General features: G+C 30.7%; 1 protein-coding gene across 4 annotated transcripts in view; it reads right to left on the bottom strand.

Moving 5' to 3' along the window:
* LOC145297565 (aquaporin AQPAe.a-like) overlaps positions 1–25,507 on the bottom strand; it is a 197,610-nt gene that overhangs the window by 138,198 nt on the left and 33,905 nt on the right. The window contains exon 1 of one of the 4 annotated variants that reach the window (XM_080143578.1): positions 13,286–13,392. The exons of 2 other annotated variants lie outside the window; for them this stretch is intronic. The gene's annotated coding sequence lies outside the window, so the exon portion shown is untranslated. Of the gene's footprint in view, positions 1–4,501; positions 5,202–13,285; positions 13,393–25,507 lie in introns of those variants that run through there. One more of the 4 variants, XM_080143575.1, reaches the window with a different exon arrangement.

Below are 25,507 nucleotides of genomic sequence, written 5' to 3'. Positions count from 1 at the left end.
TATAAGACAAAAACAATAAGGACAAAAAACATGCATTTAACATTAGCTTTTGGACTACGACGACTACTACTACTACTACTACTACTACGGTATTATACGATTTGCTAAAAGATTCCATTTATTTGGAAACTAAAAAATGTTTACCACAAAAATAAGTAAACAATAAAAAAAAAATACTCTCGACCATTTTCTCAGTCGACAATTGTAACCAAACTATCAAAACTTCTCTATTTCCTCTATAAATGTAATATTGTCTATATCAATATTTTTTTTTATCGACAGACTTAAAATTTTACATATGGGAAATTTGAACCGTGGAACAAATACCATTTTGTTTTTATCCGGTAAAAATAGCTGCTAAGGGGTCAACATTGAAAAAAAAAATGGCACTTGACAGGAATAAGTCGACTTTAAGTGCTTTTCTACGCATGCGCAAATACACATTTATATATTTTACAATGTTACTTTTTTTGTTGTTTTAGTTTTTATGTGTCTTTATGCATATAAAATGATGGTAACGAATAAGGCTGGAAAGTTATGTTTTGGTTTCGATTCTAGCTGATGGCACCCAAGTTATGTAACTTTTCAAATAACTACTATATATTGAATTCAATATAATCAATAAAAAATAGATTCTATAATAATAAATACAAAATATGCATGAATTAAAATATCATATTTAAGAGTGTCTTACAACCGGGAAACGCCAGGCGAACTGCTAGTATATATATATATATATATATATATATATATATATATATATATATATATATATATATATATCGTCGTTGGCGAGGATCAGAGTGTAGTGTCTGTTCTGATCCTATACTCAATTTAATTATTGTTAATGGGTGGCGGACCTTTCTGAGGCAAATTTTATTTTTGCCTACCCACAGAATGCCCATTTGGGGGGGGGGGACTGTCCCTCCCCCACATTAAAAACGACCTTGTGTCACGTTTTGCTTTCGTGAGAAAACGAATGAATACCTATATCGTCGTTGGCAATACTCTCATACGAGTATACATTTTGCTCGTTAGGATTCAGCCAGCCCCAGCTACGTGATCCACGAGGCGCAACTTCGTGTCGCACACACTTCGAATGTGACCATTCGTTGCGGCAAACATCTGCTTGACATGTAGGTTCAGAAAAGCATCTTGCAACAGATTCTTATAAATCAGAAGTAAACAAATTTATAACATCACATACGTTCTTAGAAATAAACATAAATAGTTTTGTGTACAATTGTTTCAGAGACAATATGGATTTTTATTGGTATAAAGTCTCGGGTTTGTATTACTATACGAATAGATTTGAAAAAGTTGTCAAAAAAAACCCAAAAAAAACAAAAAGTAACAAAAAGAAACAAAAAGAAAAAACAAATATATAACAAATAAATGTTATCAGAGTTAATTTTCAATCTAACTGGATATTTTTTGTGTGTTTATTTAATGTAAAATGCTTATGCAGCTCGAAAAACATCCAGTTTACCCATGTATTGGAAAATTCAAAATGGCGCCGAACTCTCTGCTGAACACGGTAAGTTTGCGAAAATGAGTTAAAAATTAAAAAAAAACTATGCCAAATACTGTTAAAAACCTACAGAATATATGTCAGCGTATGTCACGGTAACATATATTGAGCTAGTTTCTAACAGTATTTTGTATATTATTTTGGTACTAGTGCACTTATTGATCCGTGCTGAAATAATAACGTTATTATTTCAAACGCTATTCTTAACATGGGGAGAGGAGCGTGTTTTTTACCTATTCTATGCGTTAACCTTACAATTGAATAAATAAAAAACTTTAAACTTGGAAATACGAGTTAAAAATAGCGCAGATCAGTAAGTGCACTGGAACCATTTTTTTATTTTTAACTCATTTACCCAAATTTACCGTGTTCAGCAGAGAGTTCGGCGCCATTTTGAATTTTCGAACACATCGGTAAACACTTTTTCGAGCTGAATAAACATGCTACATTAAATAAAAACACTAAAAAATTATCCAGTTGGGTAGAAAAGTAACTTATCTTGCCTTTGATAACATTTATTTGTTATATATTTGTTTTTTGGCAACTTTTTCGAATCTATGTGTACAGTAATGCTAACCTAAAGTCTCTTCATGACCACGTGGTGCAAATACTAACTTCGAAGTAAAACCATAACTTAAAGACTACGTAGAGAGTAGTTCACTCTTATACAGAAATTTACGAGTGAGAGAGGGTTTAGATATGATAATTACGTACAATCCACACACACATATCTATTATATATATATATATATATATATATATATATATATATATATATATATATATATATATATATAAGAGAGAGAGAGAGAGAGAGAGAGAAAGATGGATTTCATTTGCGGACAAATTCGTGTGGATTACAGTTTTAATTGTATCTAGACAGGCAAGCGATTCCTAACGGTTGTGTTTTAAACCCGGCTTGAAGTGCTTGCTTCTTAAACAACACTGAAGAAGAAGAGCTGCATACAAACAAATTTATCTGTAAATGATTCCATATAATCCTTACACTTCGTAAGTTGTAAGTAGAATCGTTACCATTAGCGATAATGCAAAACTTTCGCCGCCTGTTGCCGAGTACCTAACGGTTAGAATCGCTATCAAAAAAAAAAAAAAAAAAAAAAAAAAAAAAAAAAAAAAACGCTGAGGTTTTGGTTCGATTTTCTGTGTAGCCACGTTGAAGAAGCGTAGTGCGCGCAATAGACTCTTGTCGACTCGGCTAAATATGATTTTTTTCACATTCGACAAATGAAAAATATATCATTTTATGGAAACATACATGTAAATTGTTATTATAATTTTAATGTTTCGTTCAGTCGTACTCGTCTACCCTTTGTGAAAAATGTTTTTTATATATTAAAATATAAAAACAAATAGACTGGATTTATTTGTTTCCCCACTGAGCAAATAAGGCACAGGGCAGTTTTTTTTTTTAATGTGGATAGTGAAGGGGAAATGGGGACCAACTCTCCGGGGAGTAGGGGAGCTGGATAGTGACAATTGGTATGAAAGGTTTCCCTCTACATTGACCAATAACTGATTGCCACAAGGGCAATGGTCTTTGCTTGAACTTTGGTGCCTAGCCCCGCAAGTGGAGGGGGGGGGGCGAGTTTCATAAAAACAAATAGACGTGTTAAACGACCGCACACGGGCACACGGTGTGCGGCCGGCGGCCCAGATGCGTTTAAGAGTACTTAACATTTGGAGGCGAAGAGAAGAGCTATAATTAAATTAAATAAACGCACACACTAAATAACATTTTTAGTGTAATGTATCTTAAAACCTTTTGCTCAGGTTCATTAAAAATAAATGGTAGTTGTAATAAATGGGCACTCAGACGATGTCAGCATTTTTGGAGTCAGTCCCGAGTATTGATGAAGATGTTGGAGTCAGTCCCGAGTCTGAAGACAGACGATACTAATAAGAAATATAAAAACAAAAAAGCGCAGTCAAAAGTTCGTATACTTGCCTCCCCACAAGTCGGTTTTTAATGTGGGGGGGGGGGATCCAACTCCCAAAAAGGGGCAGTCTGGATAGGAAAGAAAAATAATTGCCTCATCACACGTTTGTCAGAGTAGATAGAAAATTTTAAAACCGCGAAAAAAAAAAAAAATGTACAAAGGCAGACGATACTAAAGCATACGGTTGAAAAACATTTTTTTAAAGACATGTAGACACCCCCCCCCCGCAAAAAAAAAGTTGAAATGTCTTAAATTGAATAAATAAAGTTGATTCATTAACTGATTTGAAAAAAAAAAAAAAAAAAAAAAATTAAATCCATTCTTAACACGGATGACTGTTTGACCCAAACTTTAATCATTACATTAAAAAAAAAAAAAAAACTTTGCATCTTCTGGACAAAAAAAAAAAACAAAAAGTAATTAGTTTTATGTTTACATGAATATTTTAGTTAAAAAAATAAAATAAATAAATAAATAAATAAAAACGCTTGTTTTTGCTTCATCGAGCTTTTACATCAAGACTCGAAACGAACTCAAAATTCTCCGTCAATACTCTGGACCGACTCCATAAGTCAAGAATACCCATTGATTACAAATACCAAATAAACTAAAAATAAATGAGAAAATTTTTTCGGAAATATTTTTTTACGTACTTTGCACAATTACCTTTAAAATGAAGACTTCTTTAGGTTTTCCGGTGTGCCGAAACCTACATCGCATTTAAATTTGCCGCAAAGAAGTAGTTTTCTGGATATTAAGCAATGTAATTCCTTATGTTATCACTGGTGGCTATTGTTGTACGCGCATATTTTTTGTGATAACACAATGAATTACATTGCTTAATATCCGGAAAACTACTTGTTTGCGGCAAATTTAAATGCACAATTCACTTCAGCATATCTGAAAAGTCGAAAACCTACAAAAGTCGTCGTTTTAAAGGTGATTGTTGAGATTGAAACGAAGTAAAATTGAAGCCGATTATTAAGAAAAGCATGTTGTTTTTTGTTCTTGCCTGAAAAGTTTCGGTCTGTTAAATTTCCAGCAGATGGTAGAATATCAAAAGTGCGTTGCCTTTCTTCTTCTTCTTCTTTTTGAATTTAACACAGATGCAAGTTGAGAGGACCGGAGATATGAATAAACGCACAAGGAGGGGGAGGAGGAGGAGAAAGTAAAGATCCCCAAAAAGTTTTCTTGAAAAATGATTTGGAGTGGATTACTGCTTTCGCTGTGGCGGGTAACGGGAGGTGTATTACAAGTTTAATGAGAGCGCTGCTGCTCTGGTGCGAACTAGAATGTTTGATGCGAGGCGAGGTAGAGAAAAAAAAATAAAGCTTCTTATGACTTTTATTCCTTTCAACCTTCCCGTTCCAAGGTCGAAATGTTCTCCACTCAAAAGTTTTTTTTTTGCTTTCCTATTTTTACTTCTCTAACCGTTTCTTTTTTTTCTTTTCTTTTTTCTTTTCAATTGTCACCATTTTTGTCTTCATTTCTGATGTGGCGTAGAGGAAATATTTATTACTAGCGATATAAACTTATTTTGAAGGAATTATTTTGGAGAAATTAGTAGAAAACAATTTATTTTGCTTCATCTATCGTTTGTGATCTATTTACGTTAAAAAAAATCAACACTGAAAAGAAGTTTTAAGCTAATTTTATTTAGTTCTCTCCCACTGCAATAAATGTGACATCAGGGTCGGAAAATGAGGTTTGCGAAGTCAGCGCTCCCCGAGGAGGAGCACTCTGACCGGCAAAAAGTTCCTGGGCAGCCACATCGGCATTCACCGGTAAGTGCGTCTCAGGCGATTAGCAATAAACTAACCCCTTTCTCAAAGAGAGAAGGCAAGGCGTGGGAGGGTGGGCCTTCTAGAACTGCATAGAACTTCACTCCCGCCGCAAAATCAACAGGGGCCGGATCATTATAGGAATGGTCTAATCTCTGTTAATTTTGGGGACAGAGGATAAAAATCCCCCGCCGAAAGTTTTGCCAACTTACGGTAATACCATTAGAATACCCTCGATAACCATCCGGTAACATAAATTGGCATGGAGTAAAGTGCATAACCGGTTATGCGTTTACTCAGTGACTATTATTAAATATATTAGTTCAAAACTTCGTTTAAATATTAATTTTTAACGCAAATAGATCACAAGTAACTAGGAAAAACAAAATAAATTGTTTTGACTAATGCCTTAACAGTATTCCTTTAAAAAAATAAAAATAAAAAAGTAAAACTTGCGGAGAACGCTCTGTTTTACGGTTGTTTAAAAAATGGAACGGAACTTTAAATTTCGTTCCCTTTTAAATTCGGTATATTTTTACATTACGTCCAACTCACCATTCACGTTCGACATGTCAAGGTTTTCGAGTATGCTGACAAGGTTGGGGGGGGTCTCTATTCTGAAAGCCGTTCTTAACATGGGGGGTTTATTCGTTGTAAACATACCCGAAAATAACCTATTAAAGTCGACATTTCCAATGTGAACGATGAGTTGGATATATATATATATATATATATATATATATATATATACACACACACAGACACACACACCAAATTGACTTTGACTTTCTCCGTTTAAAAACTAAATTATTTCGTTTTTGTTAATAAAATTTCGTTTATATATATAAAAGAAACGAGCCCCCACCCCCTTCCCAGAAATGTTTAAAATTGCGTTAACCATTAGTTCTGGTGCATTTCGAAGAAGGTGAAATCCTTCTAGACTTAGGTATTTTCGTTTCTTTTTATGAAGTGGTCTATAAGTTAAGGAAAGAAAACCCTCTAATAAGAAATGCCGAAAAGCACGTTAAGCAATCCTAAAAGGACTGCTTCTGACTGCTTCTGGTGTTATGCAATGAATGAGAAATTCTTCAAGACTGAGGTTTTTTTTTTTTTGTTTTGTTCGTTATGAAGTGGTCTATAAATCAGGAAATGCGGGCCCGCTAAGAAGAAAAAAAGCAAAATGTTTAAAATCATTGACTAATGGTTTATGGGAGCCGAATCACGACCAAAAACGTATTTCCAAGAGGAAGCCAGCATCGGGAAAATGAAACGAAATAGTATATTTGACTGCTCTTGTAATCGTGGTCATTGTGATGAGGGAGATAACTATATTAGAGATGATGAGTTCATTTTATTTTTCGTACGATAATTTTGGGCGCTAGTAAACAAAACATGAAAAATGTGACTATATTGTAATTTTTATTAATAAATCAGTAATTTTAAGAAAAAATTAAATTCTTTCATTTTCAACTACTTTTTATTTTCGACTACGTTTTTTATTATTATTAAGTAAACGCAACTTTGATGCATGAAAAGAAAACAGTTTTTGTTTCAAATACGTATTTTAAGGTAAAGTTTTTAAAAAGTAATCTAAAAATGCGACGATATTGTACTTTTTAATAAGCAAATCATTCAAGTGTAGAAAAAAAAATTTTTTTTTCAACTACTTTATTTGATGTAACCAATCTATGACATTATTAAAAAAAAATGTAAAATGCGGTGATATTGTAATTTTTAGTAAACAAATGTATACGACGATTTCCAACCACTTGAAAGCGATTAGAAAGGCAAAAAAAAAAAAAAAAATGATAAATATGAGCCTTGAATGACAACCAAAAGAAACGCCGTTATGGCATGTCATCGTCCATTCTTTTACACAGAAAGAGCGACCCGTTTCTCTACCGGGTTATGGACTACAATGAAAAGTGGGTTCTTTATGACAACCAGCGACACTCAGCTCAGTGATTAGGTGTCGACGAAGCTCCACGACACTTCCCGAAGCCAGAGCTTCACCAAAAGCATGCCATGCTGACTTTTGGTAGTTTGCAATCGGTCTCATCCATTAGTTTTTTTTTGTTTTTTTTATACAAGCAAAACCATTACGGCGGAGAAGTACTGTCAACAAATGGATGAAATGCATAAGAAAATTCGACAGCATCACCCAGCATAAGTCAACAGAAAAGTCCCAGTTGTCCTCCATGTCAGTAGCGGAGTGCATGTTGCTAAACCGACCCTGTAGAAGTTGAAAGAATTGGGCTACGAAACTGCCTCATCCGCCATACTCTCTAAACCTCTCACCTACAGATTACAACTTATTCAAGCATCTCGACAACGTTTTGTGTGAGAAATGTTTCAAAAACGTAAACGATATCAAAAACGCCTTCACCGACTTTATCGCTACCGAAACGCAAGATTTCTTTTACATTACTGGTATAAACACTGGTTTTTCGTTGGCAAAAGTCTGTTGATTCTGACGGTTCTTATTTGGATCAATAAAGTTTTGTTTGGACCGAAATATGCTTATCTGAATTTAAAAGTTAAAAACCACAAGAACTTTGTCAACCCGATACAACTGCTATAAGAATAACAATAAAAAATTATTATTAGTAGTAGTAGTAGTAGTAGTAGCAGCAGCACAAACAACAATACGTCTAACAGTAAGAGCATAGTGGTCGTGTATGTACGGAAGGCAAGAACTGATAGATATTCGTTTTTAACGTTGCAAGCAGCAAAACAAAGCTGAGTAGGAAAAAAAAAAGATAGGTTATTGCCGGTTGGCGTTTCCGAAAGGCGCCTGGAGAAATGGTGACAGCGTGTGTTTTGAAAACCTGTAGCTGAAACAATTGCGTTTCTTTTTCTCCAATGAGTAAATCAATCGAATAAAGAAAGATGCGTTTGTCTATGGAACGAGAGGAAACAGAATCAAAATTCGGATAGTTGACGATACGGAATGCAATAAGTAGTTGTTTGACTAAGCGAAATTGGATGGAACAGAGGATGCGTATTTTTGTCGTGGTTGAGAAAAATTCGAACCGGATTTCAAGAGTTATAATATATATATATATAATATAGTATATATATATATATATATATATATAATATAGTATATATATATATATATAAAATATAGTATATATATATATATAAAATATAGTATATATATATATATATATAATATAGTATATATATATATATATATATATAATATAGTATATATATATATATATATATAATATAGTATATATATATATATATAATATAGTATATATATATATATAATATAGTATATATATATATATAATATAGTATATATATATATATAATATAGTATATATATATAATATAGTATATATATATATATAATATAGTATATATATATATAATATAGTATATATATATATAATATAGTATATATATATATATAATATAGTATATATATATATAATATAGTATATATATATATAATATAATATATATATATATAATATAATATATATATATATATAATATAGTATATATATATATATAATATAGTATATATATAATATAGTATATATATAATATAGTATATATATATATATAATATAATATATATATATATATAATATAATATATATATATATATAATATATATATATATATAATATAGTATATATATATAATATAGTATATATATATATAATATAGTATATATATATATAATATAGTATATATATATATATAATATAGTATATATATATATAATATAGTATATATATATATATAATATAGTATATATATATATATAATATAGTATATATATATATATAATATAGTATATATATATATATATAATATAGTATATATATATATATAATATAGTATATATATATATATATATATATATAATATAGTATATATATATATAATATAGTATATATATATATATATATATATATATAGTATATATATATATAATATAGTATATATATATATATATATATAGTATATATATATATAATATAGTATATATATATATAATATAGTATATATATATATATAATATAGTATATATATATATATATAATATAGTATATATATATATATATAATATAGTATATATATATATATATATAATATAGTATATATATATATATAATATAGTATATATATATATAATATAGTACATATATATATATAATATAGTATATATATATAATATAGTATATATATATATATATAATATAGTATATATATATAATATAGTATATATATATATATATAATATAGTATATATATATAATATAGTATATATATATATAATATAGTATATATATATAATATAGTATATATATATATATAATATAGTATATATATAATATAGTATATATATATAATATAGTATATATATATATATATATAATATAGTATATATATAATATAGTATATATATATATATATATATATAATATAGTATATATATAATATAGTATATATATATATATATATAATATAGTATATATATAATATAGTATATATATATAATATAGTATATATATAATATAGTATATATATATATAATATAGTATATATATATATATAATATAGTATATATATATATATAATATAGTATATATATATATATAATATAGTATATATATATATATAATATAGTATATATATATATATAATATAGTATATATATATATATAATATAGTATATATATATAATATAGTATATATATATAATATAGTATATATATATATATATAATATAGTATATATATATATATATAATATAGTATATATATATATATATAATATAGTATATATATATATATAATATAGTATATATATATATATAATATAGTATATATATATATAATATAGTATATATATATATATATAATATAGTATATATATATATAATATAGTATATATATATATATATAATATAGTATATATATATATATATAATATAGTATATATATATATATAATATAGTATATATATATATATAATATAGTATATATATATATATAATATAGTATATATATATATATAATATAGTATATATATATATATATATATAATATAGTATATATAATATAGTATATATATATATATAATATAGTATATATATATATATATATATATAATATAGTATATATATATATATATATATAATATAGTATATCTATATATCTATATAATATAATATAGTATATATCTATATAATATAGTATATATATATATATAATATAGTATATATATATATATATAATATAGTATATATATATATATAATATAGTATATATATATAATATAGTATATATATATATAATATAGTATATATATATATAATATAGTATATATATATATAATATAGTATATATATATAATATAGTATATATATATATAATATAGTATATATATATATATAATATAGTATATATATATATAATATAGTATATATATATATAATATAGTATATATATATATATAATATAGTATATATATATATAATATAGTATATATATATAATATAGTATATATATATATATAATATAGTATATATATATATATAATATAGTATATATATATATAATATAGTATATATATATATATAATATAGTATATATATATATAATATAGTATATATATATAATATAGTATATATATATAATATAGTATATATATATATAATATAGTATATATATATATATAATATAGTATATATATATATATAATATAGTATATATATATATAATATAGTATATATATATAATATAGTATATATATATATATAATATAGTATATATATATAATATAGTATATATATATAATATAGTATATATATATATATAATATAGTATATATATATATATAATATAGTATATATATATATATAATATAGTATATATATATATATAATATAGTATATATATATATATAATATAGTATATATATATATATAATATAGTATATATATATATATAATATAGTATATATATATAATATAGTATATATATATAATATAGTATATATATATATATAATATAGTATATATATATAATATAGTATATATATATATATAATATAGTATATATATATATAATATAGTATATATATATATAATATAGTATATATATATAATATAGTATATATATATATATAGTATATATATATATATAGTATATATATATATATAGTATATATATATATAGTATATATATATATATATATATAATATAGTATATATATATATATATATATATATAATATAGTATATATATATATATATATATATATATATATATATATATATAATATAGTATATATATATATATATATAATATAGTATATATATATATATATAATATAGTATATATATATATATATATATAATATAGTATATATATATATATATATATAATATAGTATATATATATATATATATATATATATATATATATAATATAGTATATATATATATATTATATATATAATATAGTAGATTTCGGTTATAATATAATAATGTTGGATGAGTATGTATAAAAGAAAAACGTAAACAAAACGTACACGAAATGTAGTTTTTTTTTTTTTTTAGAAAGAGTCATTCCTGTTAGGTCGACACTAACAAAATTTTCTGTTACTGAACGACAACATTTCGTTCGTGTTGTCATTGCAAATGTTTTCTAACTGTTCGAAAATCGCTTAATCAGTTATTTCCTAATTCCGAGAAAGCGTGTGCATGAAAACAGCCAACGAAAAACTGTTCGAAACTATTTCAGTAAGGGATCCTAATTGAGAGGCGTTCCTGGTTATGTTGGGGATAATAAGAGTAGAAAACAATTAGCGAGTGAAAATCGTGCTACCAGCGTTTAACACGACTTAATTTTGAATGTGACTTTCTTAGGAATCAATATAAGATTGTTTGATAAAAGTGAATAATATGCGAAAAACAGACAACAGGTAGTGGATAGTAGTTCATATTGAATTTATGCGTGGCGTCTACAAATATCTATATTAAAAATTATATATATCTTATACAATCTTGTGTGTCATTGTTTCTTCAGCGTACTTTGTCTATTGATACTTTCTCTGGAGTTTGGGAACGAATAGCCACTTTTCAATTTTTTTTAAATTATTGTCCGTTTGTGATATAAGTAGCCTTCTTATGTAACATGTCATAGTTAGTCCTTAAGAATACATATATGTTCGTATATGCACATTAAAAAAAGGAACTAAAATTAGATCTTTAATTAAAATAAAATAAAAATCCTCAGAGAGGCTTAAACAATAAATATATAAAAAAAAATGTGATTATTGTTCAAAATTGTCCTTAGAAATAAGAACGCACTTGAAAGAACTCGTTAGAATCTGCATTGTTCCTATTCATTTTTGAAGAAATGTGGACCATATATTTTATGCTTACTTAAATTCAAAGCATATTAAGTAGTTCCCGCTCTCCAAAAATTACGCATTAAATAATTAATGTTTGTATTCGTTTCAAAATCAAGCACGGAAGCAAAGTAAATACATTAGCCTCGCTTCATTTCTTCCAATTTATCATTTTAAGAGTGGTGGAGACGATAGCGGTTTAGGAGCTTTTCTAACTCTCCAGATAAGCACCACCAGACGGCGCGAAGGACGTTGCCTAATAAAGAACGAAATGATAGCTACAGCAAAAAAAAAAAAAAAAAAAAAAAAGAGACATTGCAAGCTGGTGTAAATAGAGCACAAAGATGCTCCGCAAAGTAAAAAAAAAAAAAAAAAAAAAAAAAAAAAAACGCTGTTTCAAGGAAAATAACTTGCCAGACTCCATCACCGAAACGTTACATCACAATCAAACATGACTGCAAACTTAGAGGAATGAGATGTTGTGGCGACTGAGTTGTCAAGTAGTTCTAACGAATGCTAAAAAGCAAATTGCTCTAATTGTCACCTTTTTTCTTTTCTCCGATGATTTGAGGTAGATTAGAAATTGATATGCGAGATTAACAATCTTTTCTTTCTTTGTTCGTTCAACTTACACTTTCCTATTCTTTTCTTTTATTTGCTCCCTCCCAGCGCGGTCGCAGCCGAGATTGAACTCACTACACGAGTTTGTAGGGTAATCCAAAACTTGTCCGTAGCTGACATACGTGATGCTTCACCAGGGCCATCAACGGTATTTTTACCATGACGTCATAACTAGATGGGGTGCCTACCATGGCTTAAGACTGTCCCATCTACCCTCGAGAGAAAAATAGACCGCGCCAGTTTCTCAACCTGGTATTTTGCCTCGCCTTCCCAAATGGTCACCCACCTGGTACTGGCCAGGCTCAACGTTGCTTAACTTCGGTGATCTGGCGAGAACCGGTGTGTCAACGTGGTTGTGCCGTATATACCGTATATATTTCTTTTCGCTCATGAAATTCAGAGAGAAACAATTATGATAACAAAATTAAATGGACAAAAGCGCAAAATGGACAGAAGACAAAAAATAGATATTAAATAGTTAATATAAAGGAAAGTTATGATTCTGAGCATGCCTATGGATCTGGCAGAAAATCAGAAACTACACAAGAGACACTTACAAACCTTATAAGAAGGTTTGAGGTAGATTAGAAATTAATGTGCGAGACGAACAAGCATAATAACCTTTTTTCTTTTTTAGTGTTCGTTCGGCTTACTCTTTCTTAATCTTTACTTTTTACTTCTTGTTGGCGTCGGATTTTTACATCAAAATACGATTAGGATGAATGTTAAAAAGCAAATGACTTTAATTGCCAGCCTTTTTCTTTTTCCGCTTCGTTGAGATTCGCTCTCTTCATCAAGTCAGTTGTCACAGTAACGTGGGAACTCAAAATATTTTCCAACCAATAAAAATCGTTTCAGCCCCCACAATAGAACACGTACACGTGAAAATAGTAAGCTGACGTGAAGTTAGAAATTCTTATAAAACAGTCAAAATCAAAAGACAAACAATTCTCAAACCGGTCGCAGTGCTGAAGAACTTCAGACGTCTGCTCAACACCCCATTCCTGTCTTTGTTCGGAGGAGGTAAAAAGAGCTCAATAACTCACATACCAGCTTTTTCATCTCGCGCGCACATGCTTTACATACTAAAAAGAGTCAGACGAACAGAGACTATTTCTTACTCGCACATTAACAAGAATAAGGTAAATCAACACACACACATACACAATGCCACGTTACCAAATGCTTACATACGTACAATACTTATGCACGTGTATCCGCATTATGAACATTTTGACTTGTGACTATTTCCTCCACTTTCTTTACCAAGTACGTGTTGTCTCTATCGACGTTTTCATTATTGAAAATAACTCGTATTCTTATCTCTTGTATAAAAATGTTTTGTTATAAAATTTCGTTTTCCTCAATTTTGCATTTATAAAATCTGTTAATGTTTTAGTTAGCATTTTCTAACTGGCGACTCTTCTATTTACGCTTCATTTATTTCCACTTTCATACGCGTGCATGCACATAAATATTTCATGAAATAAAATCGACGTTTTTTTTGTCTATTAATTCTGTTTTTGCTCCTTTTTCAACTTCCGAATAACGGTCTTCACTTCTGGTATGAACTGACTTATGTAATCGCCAAATTTGTCAAAAACACATAAATTGTTCAAAAGCAGTTAGGTAAATCTATCCGTGACGATGAATCCAGAAAGATTGGAAAATACTCGGACTTCTGACAAATATGGCAGTTACATCATCCACTTCCTGTCAAAAATGAAGACCGTTATTCGGAAGTTGGAAAGGACCAAAAACAGAATTAAATAGACGCTTTTGTCCATTTAATTTAATGAAATATGCTACCTAATATATATGTTTATTTTTGCAATATTGTTAATTTTAATGTATACTGTTTTCATTTAACAGGTTGAGACGTATAAAAACTGAATCACCGTTAATTTCGAGTAAAGCTCAATATATCTATTTTATAGGCGCAGAGCATGTACAGTACAAAATTTTTTCTTTGATATAACTCTTGTTTATTTCATCTTGGATCTCTTCATTACAGCCGTTTCGTCATTGGAATGACAATTCTATGATTTTATGTTTTCATAAAGTTTCTATCTTCTATCTACAATTATATAAATGCAACTTTGCCTCTGTGTGTGTGTGTGTGTGAATTCCTTCCTTATACTCCGAAACGGCTGAACAGATTTTCTTTAAAATTTAGTGTATAAATCTCGGAGTGATCTTAGTTAAGTGTTGTCTGAGAATACCCTCGATAATTACCGATAATCGAAACCGTTATTTTAATTTATCTATTATAGGTAAAGCCATTTTTCCATATCATCACTTAGCAACAATGATAGAACAAGGGCCGTGAAAATTCTACTGTGTGTAAGTTGATAGCGTTTTTTTTTTTTTTTTTTTTTTTTTTGCTTGACATGGTCTGTAGGTTCAAACCCCGCACGTAAATTTCTTAATGTTTTTTTTTTCGGTAACTGGAAAGAAGTTTATATAAAATAATTTTCTAAAAGAAACAGTAGGTCCTCTAGAGTGCAATGTAGAATAACATTTTGGACTAAGTTACTGCGTGGAGGCATGTGAAGCTTCCTCCAAGGCGATTTCACGGATTTCGATGACAATAAAAAATATAGGAGTGTGAAATATTCTTGGATCAGTATTCGATCCTTGGTAACGTCGGATCTCCCTGCTAGTATATATATATATATATATATATATATTATTCTTTCGCTAAAACATCACTTTTAACGTCAATATATATCTAATGTTTATGTTTATTACCTTGGCAATGTACAATGACGCTATTGATGTCCAAAATGATCTCTACCAAAGCCAGGGACCACATTGCAGTATTACTAGTAGGATCACGATGTTTGAACCGAAGAACTCTGGGATACATACGGTTTTCTCTTGAAATTTTAACGTCGACAGGATTAAATTTTCATAACAGAAAATGCGTTAGTTTTTTTTTTTTTTTTTTTTAATCGCTGTTATCGCAATATCTATGCTTTTAATGAGATCTGCCTTATGCGCTACGAACCACGATGAGGGCCATTGGGGGCTGTCGCCAATTTGTATGCTCAAACCGGTGCAAAAGATCAGCTCTTATCACTATCTGAAACCTGTCACACGGGTTGATTTCCAGCCCGCATGTTTGTGTAGGTATATTTGCATAGGCATGTTTATATATTGAACAACAAAAGAAGATCCCGTTTTTTTTTATATACAAGAAAATCGCTTCAAATAGACAGCTAAGCTGAACGATTTCATGCCTTTTATTTGAAATATTTTTATCGCGAAATATTTTCGTTAGGTATTCCTTTCATTAAAAAAAATATATATATATACATTGCAATGTCTGTTTGGTATACTGGGGTTTCATAGGTTTCGAACTAGAAACGGTGTTATATGCTCAGACTTAGATAAGTACCGAAGAACAACATTTTTATTCCAAGAAGATTACGCAGATGCATTTGACAAAGTAGTTCCAGTCCATTCGAAACGATCTCATCATTTGGATGTAGTTTCTGATTTTTAGGTGGACCCTCACACACAAACAGACAACTACCCTTTGCTAGTCTACAATACAAAGGGCATCAGTCTGTTTTTGCGTGAAGGTCCACCTAAAAATCAAAACCTACACAAGACACACCTACAAAGTTGATATATTCTTATTCAGTATAGACTCGGGCAGAATATATAGACATTTAGGAGGAGGGGACAATATTCATATCTTTTAAGGTCAACATATGCACTATTAGTCAGTGATTGTCGACATTTGGGTTGCTTTTTTTTTCATTATGTAGAAATTTGTTACTTTACGGACATTGCTGAGCCTTGAAATGTGCTAATTCCTCCTCCCCCATATTAAGAATTAGTTTCTAAATACTCTATTATTTAGAAACCCATTCTTAACATAGGGATGGGGTTATAAAATGTTTCCCAAGGCTCGTTAATTTTCGTGAATTAGTGAATTTACTACATAACATTAAAACTAAATGTTACTTTGTATTCTGTACTAGCTGGCCGCCCGGCACTGCCCGGTCGTACAATACGCTTAAACATATTTTAATTTATGCAGATTGCGTATGTATTATTATCGAACCAATCCTCTATTGATTATATATTACGAGGAATAATTTGCCCGGTGGAGTAATTCGCAAAAAAAAAAAATAAATAAATAAAATAAATAAATAAAATAAATAAATAAATAAATAAAATAAAAAAAATAATGATAATATCGTTCCTCAGATTCCGTCTGTGTTTGTTTACAATATCACGTCAGTTGATATTTGGGCTTGACGATGAATACCCTGGAAATTCACTTCTGATTAAGATTTAGTTTTAAAATATGCAAACAAAGAAATGATTTGCAGCGATTTTAAATGGCAGTTTTATCGTAAATTGAACTTATTAATAAGAAAAATTAAGATAAAATGGTTAGGTACACCCGGACTTGAACAGGGGATCATTCGATCTGTAGTCGAATGCTCTACCACTGAATTATGTCTCCTGATGACAGCAAATCTGTTTTTTAAGAAATGATTTTCTTAGATTTTATCATTTCTCTTGGCCGGTGTAGCGTGAACATATTCCCCTGTAAAAATTCTTTTTTATCTATAAAAGAGTAAAATCGAAAAATGTTTTCGATATTTATCGGATGAATTTTTGTACAAAACATATCTAAGAACACTGCCAGACATAAATTGTCTTTGTGTAAAATTTGCACAAGATAGGTTCAGCCGTTTCGGAACTCACACACACACACAAAGTGACTGTTAAATAACAGTAGATAGCTAGCTAGATTATGTTCTATTATATATAAAAAAAACAGTGATCTGTTTGTGTGTGTCCACCTAAAAGTCAAACTACATAAGACACACTCATAAAGCTGATATATTTTTTTCAAGTATTGTCACGGATACATTTTATTTGTAATCTTCATTAATTTGAGGGTTCACAGAAGCAAATTTAGTCAGGGTTGGAGGCGAGATTTGCATCGACTTTTTGGTATTGGCTTTTGTTGTGAGGCTCAAACTAAACTACATTTTATTGGCATTAAGAATAGGATAGACATTTTTAATTATAGTGACGAAGAATGACCAAAGACACCTATTTTTCGCCGCACTTTTGAATGGCCTTGTGTCTAATTCGTTTTACATGTACATTTTCATACTTTCTGCAAATAAATATTTCTAAATGTAGCATCTGAATGTCTTTGATCGAGAAGGGGAAATCCTAGGGAAATTTTAAATTTTTGTTCATTCCAGAATGTTCATTGTCAGGGAGAGTTGGCTATTCCTCATAAAAAAAAACCGACCGTGTATTTAACTTTGCTCTTGTGGGGAGAGAAGTAAATCGGGATATTTGGTGCGACATAACATTTGTGATAGGAAGAGCGGGTAATAGAGGAAAGAAGAGAGAGGGAGGGGGAGAGAGATAGGGAGGGAGTAGTTTAAAAAGAAAGATGTTCATGTTGCCGACCAACGTTGGATAATTATGCTAGTTTGAAACGAGGTGTGACGTCAGCAAACGTAATGAGTCATCGATGAAATGCGATTTTTTTCTATGGAAATAGTGGAAATTCTATGTGCAGATGGAACAGGTCAACTGTGGAGAAATAGGTTGTTGAAACGCTAATTCAAATGACAATAGTTGCATTGAATTCAGACTGCCAATAAATTGTTTTCATATTTAAATGGTTTCATTATCTGTCATTAGCAATGTTATTTTTTTTTTTATTCCGCTATAATTATATATTTGTTTTATTTGCTTAAATATAAACATTTTTATTTGGAAAATATTTTCATATTGTATAGGTCACATTATTTTATGGTCGCAAAGTACGCATTGTTTCTAGGTGGATTTGAATTTTTGATGGTTAATTACTGAATGTGGGTCGTTATCTAATCTCTATGAATCAAACTATAATTATTACATTTTACTAATGTCAACGTTCCAATCTTTTTTCAAATAATGACAATTCTCATGCGTGAAGCAGAATGCCAACGACATTTCAGCCAATAGCATCGCTTAGCGCCAAAATTGACATTTTTATAATGTTCCATGATTTTTCAAATATTAGTCCGTCAGAATTTCAGCATTCAGAAGGGATCGATGAAATTCCTCACGCAACTAGTTCAAAATAATCTATGTTGGATAATGAAACATTCTTCTTCATCCATCAAAAAAGGTGGGGGGTGATCTCGAATAAAAAAACTAACGACTGTTAAAACCGAGAACATCTATAAAAAGTGAAAAAATAAATGTTTGTAATAATAATCAGTTGTAGCTTTTGACTACTACTTGTAGTATTTGTCATACTGAAGGAGAACTAACTAAATGCTATTTCCTTTTCATATACAACACACAAAGAAACTTCTTTAACTGAAGCAGACGTGTTTTTGCGTATTGTCCCCAAAACGGAGATAGCATGCGTCTGTCGACTGATGTAGTTACATCTATTTCTGTCTTTCACTTTCTCTCTTGCGAGGACAAGATTAATTTCTTTCGGAACAGTTAAAACAGTTATAAATTTACTGAAGATATATTGAAACTCTTATTTCAGACTTAGTTTGTTTTTTTTTGTTTTGTTTTTTTTTTTGTTTTTTTTTCAGACAAAGTCTTACACAAACTATACTTCATATACATAAATATTTTTTATCGATCAAAGAAATAAAGTGTTAGCACCAGGAAGGAGTTCCTTGATTTCTTCAACGTATCTGAGCTAAAATGCAGCAGCAAGAAAACGAGAAAAGGAGAAGAAAAGGATGGTTTGGTTGGTTGTTTTATGGCATATCAACCCTTTTCAGGTTATTTAATGCTGAATCCAGTGATTTGGAAGAAAAGTTCTTTAGTAGAATATGTTTTTTCAAGTCAGTTTCTATTTAACTCATAGTTGGGACCCTAACAGGTACTACCACTCCGGGTCAGAGTGGACCTGGGAGCAATGGCAATTAAAGGGTGGTTCCACACTCCCCAAAGCCCACAAGGTTGGGCCTCACCATCGGATATAGTTTAAGGTCATATCCAGGACCGAGAAGAAAAGGAGAAGAGAAGGACAAGCAGGGGGAGAAGGAAGAGAAGGACAAGAAGTAGAGAAAAAGAGGACAAAAAGGGGAAAGGGGGCGAAGGACACGGATAAGAAGAGGAGAATGAGAAGGAGAAGAAGTTGGAGAAAAGGGAGAAGAACGAGAAGGAGAAAAGGGAAAAGGAGAAAACTATCATTGTAAAGTATCATGCTCTTCTTTTACGGCTAGATTAATTTATTTCAACGTTGTTAAAACAACTATAAACTTATTAAGGACATATTGAAACTCTTTTTTATTCTTAGCTTTTCCTAACGCAAAATCCTATGCAAGTCTTTTTTTTTAATATTTTTACACATTTGAATAATGTCTACTTTATTACTGATTACGTAATAAAACACTGAAAATAGACTAAGAATGACAATTTTTTTTTTTTACCAAAAAAGTAGAAGAAACTCTTCATGAAGCAAGCGAACACAGAAAATCTATTTTAAAAGAAACAGCTTATAGGCTTGTATATAATGATGTTTATCAGCTGTTTTCACTTGTGAATTCATTTCGGATAAAATTAATGTCGGTTGTCAAGAAAGAAAACGCGTTTTTCTAGAGCCTTCCTCATCTTAGTTTTTTACTTGTATAGAATGGTGTTTATCGTTTTTTTTTGGGGGGGGGGTCATTGCATTTCTTAGTTTATTCACTCCTAAACTTGTATATATATTCATGTTTTTTTGTGTGCGGTGGAGTGTATTACATCTTACAGATAATATCGGGCCATCAGGAGAGAATACGCACCGTTTCGGGGCCTCCCTCTCTACGGTTTGTTCGCGTATCGCCCCTCTCCTCACTGATGGGAGGCCCAATTATTTGAATTGCATTCGAATAATCTGCTCAATACAATAATAATAAAATGACGTTTGATAATTAAGCGGTTTCTATTACGAGCAACGGCTTAGCGCATGTCGTTCAATGTTCAAAGACTAGGCCTGACATATTCGTTAAGACGCGCTCATATCGAAGAAAATAATAAAAAATACAAAAAATAATAAAGTAAAAGTTATTTCTTTTCCACAGATCATAAACAAAATAAAAAAAAAATATTGACTAAAATATTTTTGTACATACGATATTTAAAACTTGACTTTATTTGACCCAGTCTTATTTCATCCGTCATTATCGTGTAGAAATGTTAACTTAAGTTATTCTAAGTTATTACTACCTGGAGTAAGGATTGAACCTTTTAACTTCCAGAGGACTCACTTGGAACTGATTGTTAATCAATGCTTTTAACCCTTACGACTTGAGTCCGTGTGGACAATTCTAGTATGGATTTTGGAAATCTTAAATTAATTTTGTTCAGATGTGGTGTTACTACAAATTACTATTTTACATCGGCTGAAACGTTGTAAATAAAACAACAAAGACGAGAATAGTAGTCAGAATAATCCAAATTATCAATCCTCATCGTAAAAAGTCCCATAATATAAAGCTCTATGTATATTTTACATTAAAACATTTTATGCTCTTAGAGTACCTAATAGCGTTGGGACGATTAATCACAATTGGAATCGGGAATCGAAAAACTCAGAACTTTTGAGGGGACATCGGAATAGGAAAACTGTGTGTCTATTTTCCCTTGCCAAAGCGATTCTTTTAATCGTGTTTTTTGTCTGTTTAAAAAACTTGATTTTCCATGGCTCGTATTAATGATAAAGTAATAAATATTCATTAATTTTAGACTATCAGTTTAAAATGAATTTAAAGTTTATACATCATTCCCACAAGTGTATTTTTATGTTTGTGGGAATATATGCACATGTTTTTTTTGTTTTTGTTTTATTGTTGTTGTTTTTTTACGATAATCCCCCTCCCAAATAAGTGAATATTTAAAAATTTAAGAATCGGAATCGGGAATTTAGAGTATCATCGACAATAGTATCGGGAAGCACCTTAAAATCGTCCCATCACTAGTACCTATATTCGTTCATATTTCTAAAGGAATGAGTTTGAATGTCTACTAAACAAACGAAACGCTGTGAATATAAGGAAGAAGAGGGAAAGGAGGAAGAAGAGGGGGATCATAAGGACTGATTTGACTAAAACCTTTTACGCGTGCAATATTAATTTCGTTCAGAACAGTTAAAACAACTGAAGATATATTGAAGACATACTGAAACTTATTTCATACTTTTTTTCTGAATCAAAAGTTTTTTGCAAATTAAACCCCACATTCGTAAAACAAAAATCTCCTTCGATTGATCATTTCGTTTGTGCAAATTGTTTTCTCTTTGAATAATGTTAATTTTATTGATTTTAAAGCCGATTAGGATGTTATATACACCCTCTTGCTGATGGGTATATAAAGTCAATTACGAGGGGCGTGCAATAAGTAATGCCTCTGACCCACTTCCAGTGTTATGGAGAGGCAAGGTGCGAATGGACTCATGTCCAGCCGACAAAAACGTAACCCGGGAATTGTGATGACCTGGTCCTATGACGCAAATCGTTTTATGGGTCAGGCCGTTTTATGGAGCAAGGTGTGAATGAACCCGGGAATTGTGATGACCTGGAGATGACATAATTCGGTCGTGGGTCAGACAAAAAGCAAACGCCAGGCTGGTCAAAATATGGATCAATGACGTCAATTGGTTTATGGGTTACCAGGCCGAGGAAGACCCTAAAACTGAGATGGTAAATAAGACAAGGCAGAGACAAAAAAAGAGACAGACGGCGAGGAACTGCCTGTCACGTTAGCAACCCACACCTCTCCCACCACTTCCTCCACCGCCGCATGGTGTATATATGAATGTTTACTAAATAAACCAATGTGTTTTATCACAAAGTGTCTCATTATTCATTGATAAATGAAATCAACTGTCATTCCAATCACTAGACGATTTACAACAAACATATGTATAAATATCAAACGCACTATCTCTCGGTCTATCTATCAAGATGTTAAAAACTCGCCTCTGATTGAATTACAGGCTGGTGCTCCTATAGTAGTGTGTACCCTGTCTCTAGATATCTCACTTAGACTCTCCTAAAACGAACAACAAAAATACAGAAATACGTCATCTTAATACCACCAGTATATAACACCAGTTGTCTGATCTAGCTGAAATTTTGCATGTGCAATGATTTATATCTCTACGGGTTATGCGGCAAATTATAGCTCTGAACTAATTCTGATTTCTGTTTTACAGGTGTTTGAACCGAGTCAGGTGTGAAATTGAGCCTGTTGAATGTCGAGCAGTGATCCGGTTTTTGTATTTAAAAGGGCGCACACCACAAGAGACTTTTGATGAAATTAAAGAAACTTATGGTGATAATGCCCCATCATATTACCTTGTAAAACACTGGCATCGTGAATTCAAACATGGTCGGAAGTTTGTGGAAACAGCTCTCAGACCTGGTCGCCCCTCTTCTGTCATTGATGAGGCATCTGTCCGTCAAGTTGAGGCTGCCATTTTGGAAGATCGGCGCATTACTATTCGCCAAATAGCCCAAGATGTCAAGATTAGTACAGGGTCTGTGGAAACTATCATTCATGACCATTTGCATAAGGTGTATGCCAGATGGATTCCCAGGTTGCTCACACCATTCCAGAAGCGAGAACGCGTTGAGTGCTCGAGGATGAATTTGGAGATGTGCCAAGAAGATGAGTCAGAGTTTTTCAAAAGACTGATTACACAGGATGAAACCTGGGTCCATCACTATGATCCAGAGGCCAAAGCTCAGTCAATGCAGTGGAAGCACTTGGACTCACCACCTCCAAAGAAGGCAAGGGTGCTGCCCTCCGCTGGCAAGGTCATGCTCACAATCTTCTGGGACCAGGACGGAGTAGTGATGACAGATTTCCTGGCAAAGGGTACCACAATTACAGGAGCCTATTGTGCTTCACTTTTGAGGAAATTAAGGGAAGCTATCAAAACCAAGAAGCGAGGCAAGATCAGCAAAGGTATCCTCCTCTTGCAGGACAACGCTCCGGTCCACAACTCGCATGTCGCCAGATCAGAAGCACGGGCGTGTAGTTATGAAATTCTACCCCATCCTCCCTACTCACCTGACCTTGCACCCTCTGACTTTCACCTCTTCCCAGCCATGAAGTTGTTTTTGAAAGGAAAGCGTTTCCCAGATGATTCAGCCTTGATTTCTGAAGTCACGTCGTGGTTGGAGGACCAACCTGGAGTGTTCTACAGAAACGGTCTCCAGAGCTGCATCAAACGATGGGAGAAATGCATAACTCTAGATGGTTCCTACGTAGAGAAGACTAATAACAGTGCCAAGTTTCATTGCTCTACTGCTATGGGAAGTTGGTCAGGGGCATTACTTATTGCACACCTCTCGTACATACGAGGTTTGATCATCTCATCGATGTCATGATCATAATCATTGATCTGAACCTAAGATGCCTTTTCGTCCGCTATAAACGCCGGCACTATTGGTCAACAAAGTAAAATGGTATTCAGAATTAAATATTTAGGTTTTAGCCATATCCGAAATGTCGATGTGTCGTACGAACATGTACTGCGATCACAAAAATAAAAAATAAAACGTAGCGAAATCGGGATTCAAAATAGAGGCTACTGGCAAAATAGTAATAGAACAACCAATACAGGAGTGGTTGAATACTCTATACCAAGATATAAAAAGGGCCAAAGTTTAACTTGACTAAGTCCTTGGTCGTATATATTGGAGAGAAATATTCAGTGTGAAGTCCGTTGCATTGGATAACCGGAATAAAATGATACAAAGTGTCAATCTGAAATAGAACTTTAATATTACTTGTATATTCAGTTTTATATACTATTGACAATTTCCTGTATCGTCAATCATTATACTATTAACGAGTTTTGTACTGTTAATCCTTATACTCTTAAAATTTCCTGTATCGTTAATTATTATGCTATTAACATTTTTCTGTATAGTCAATTTTGTACCGTTAATCCAAATACTATTTACAAGTTTTGTACCGTTAATCCAAATACTATTTACAAGTTTTGTACCGTTAATCCAAATACTATTTACAAGTTTTGTACCGTTAATCCAAATACTATTTACAAGTTTTGTACCGTTAATCCAAATACTATTTACAAGTTTTGTACCGTTAATCCAAATACTATTTACAAGTTTTGTACCGTTAATCCAAATACTATTTACAAGTTTTGTACCGTTAATCCAAATACTATTTACAAGTTTTGTACCGTTAATCCAAATACTATTTACAAGTTTTGT

Source organism: Euprymna scolopes, chromosome 18, assembly GCF_053919585.1.
Source record: "Euprymna scolopes isolate OS-2025 chromosome 18, ASM5391958v1, whole genome shotgun sequence".
Classification (NCBI taxonomy): Eukaryota; Metazoa; Mollusca; class Cephalopoda; order Sepiida; family Sepiolidae; genus Euprymna; species Euprymna scolopes.
The sequence above is the reverse complement of the archived record's forward strand: the minus strand, read 5'-3'. Positions and strand labels throughout refer to the sequence as shown.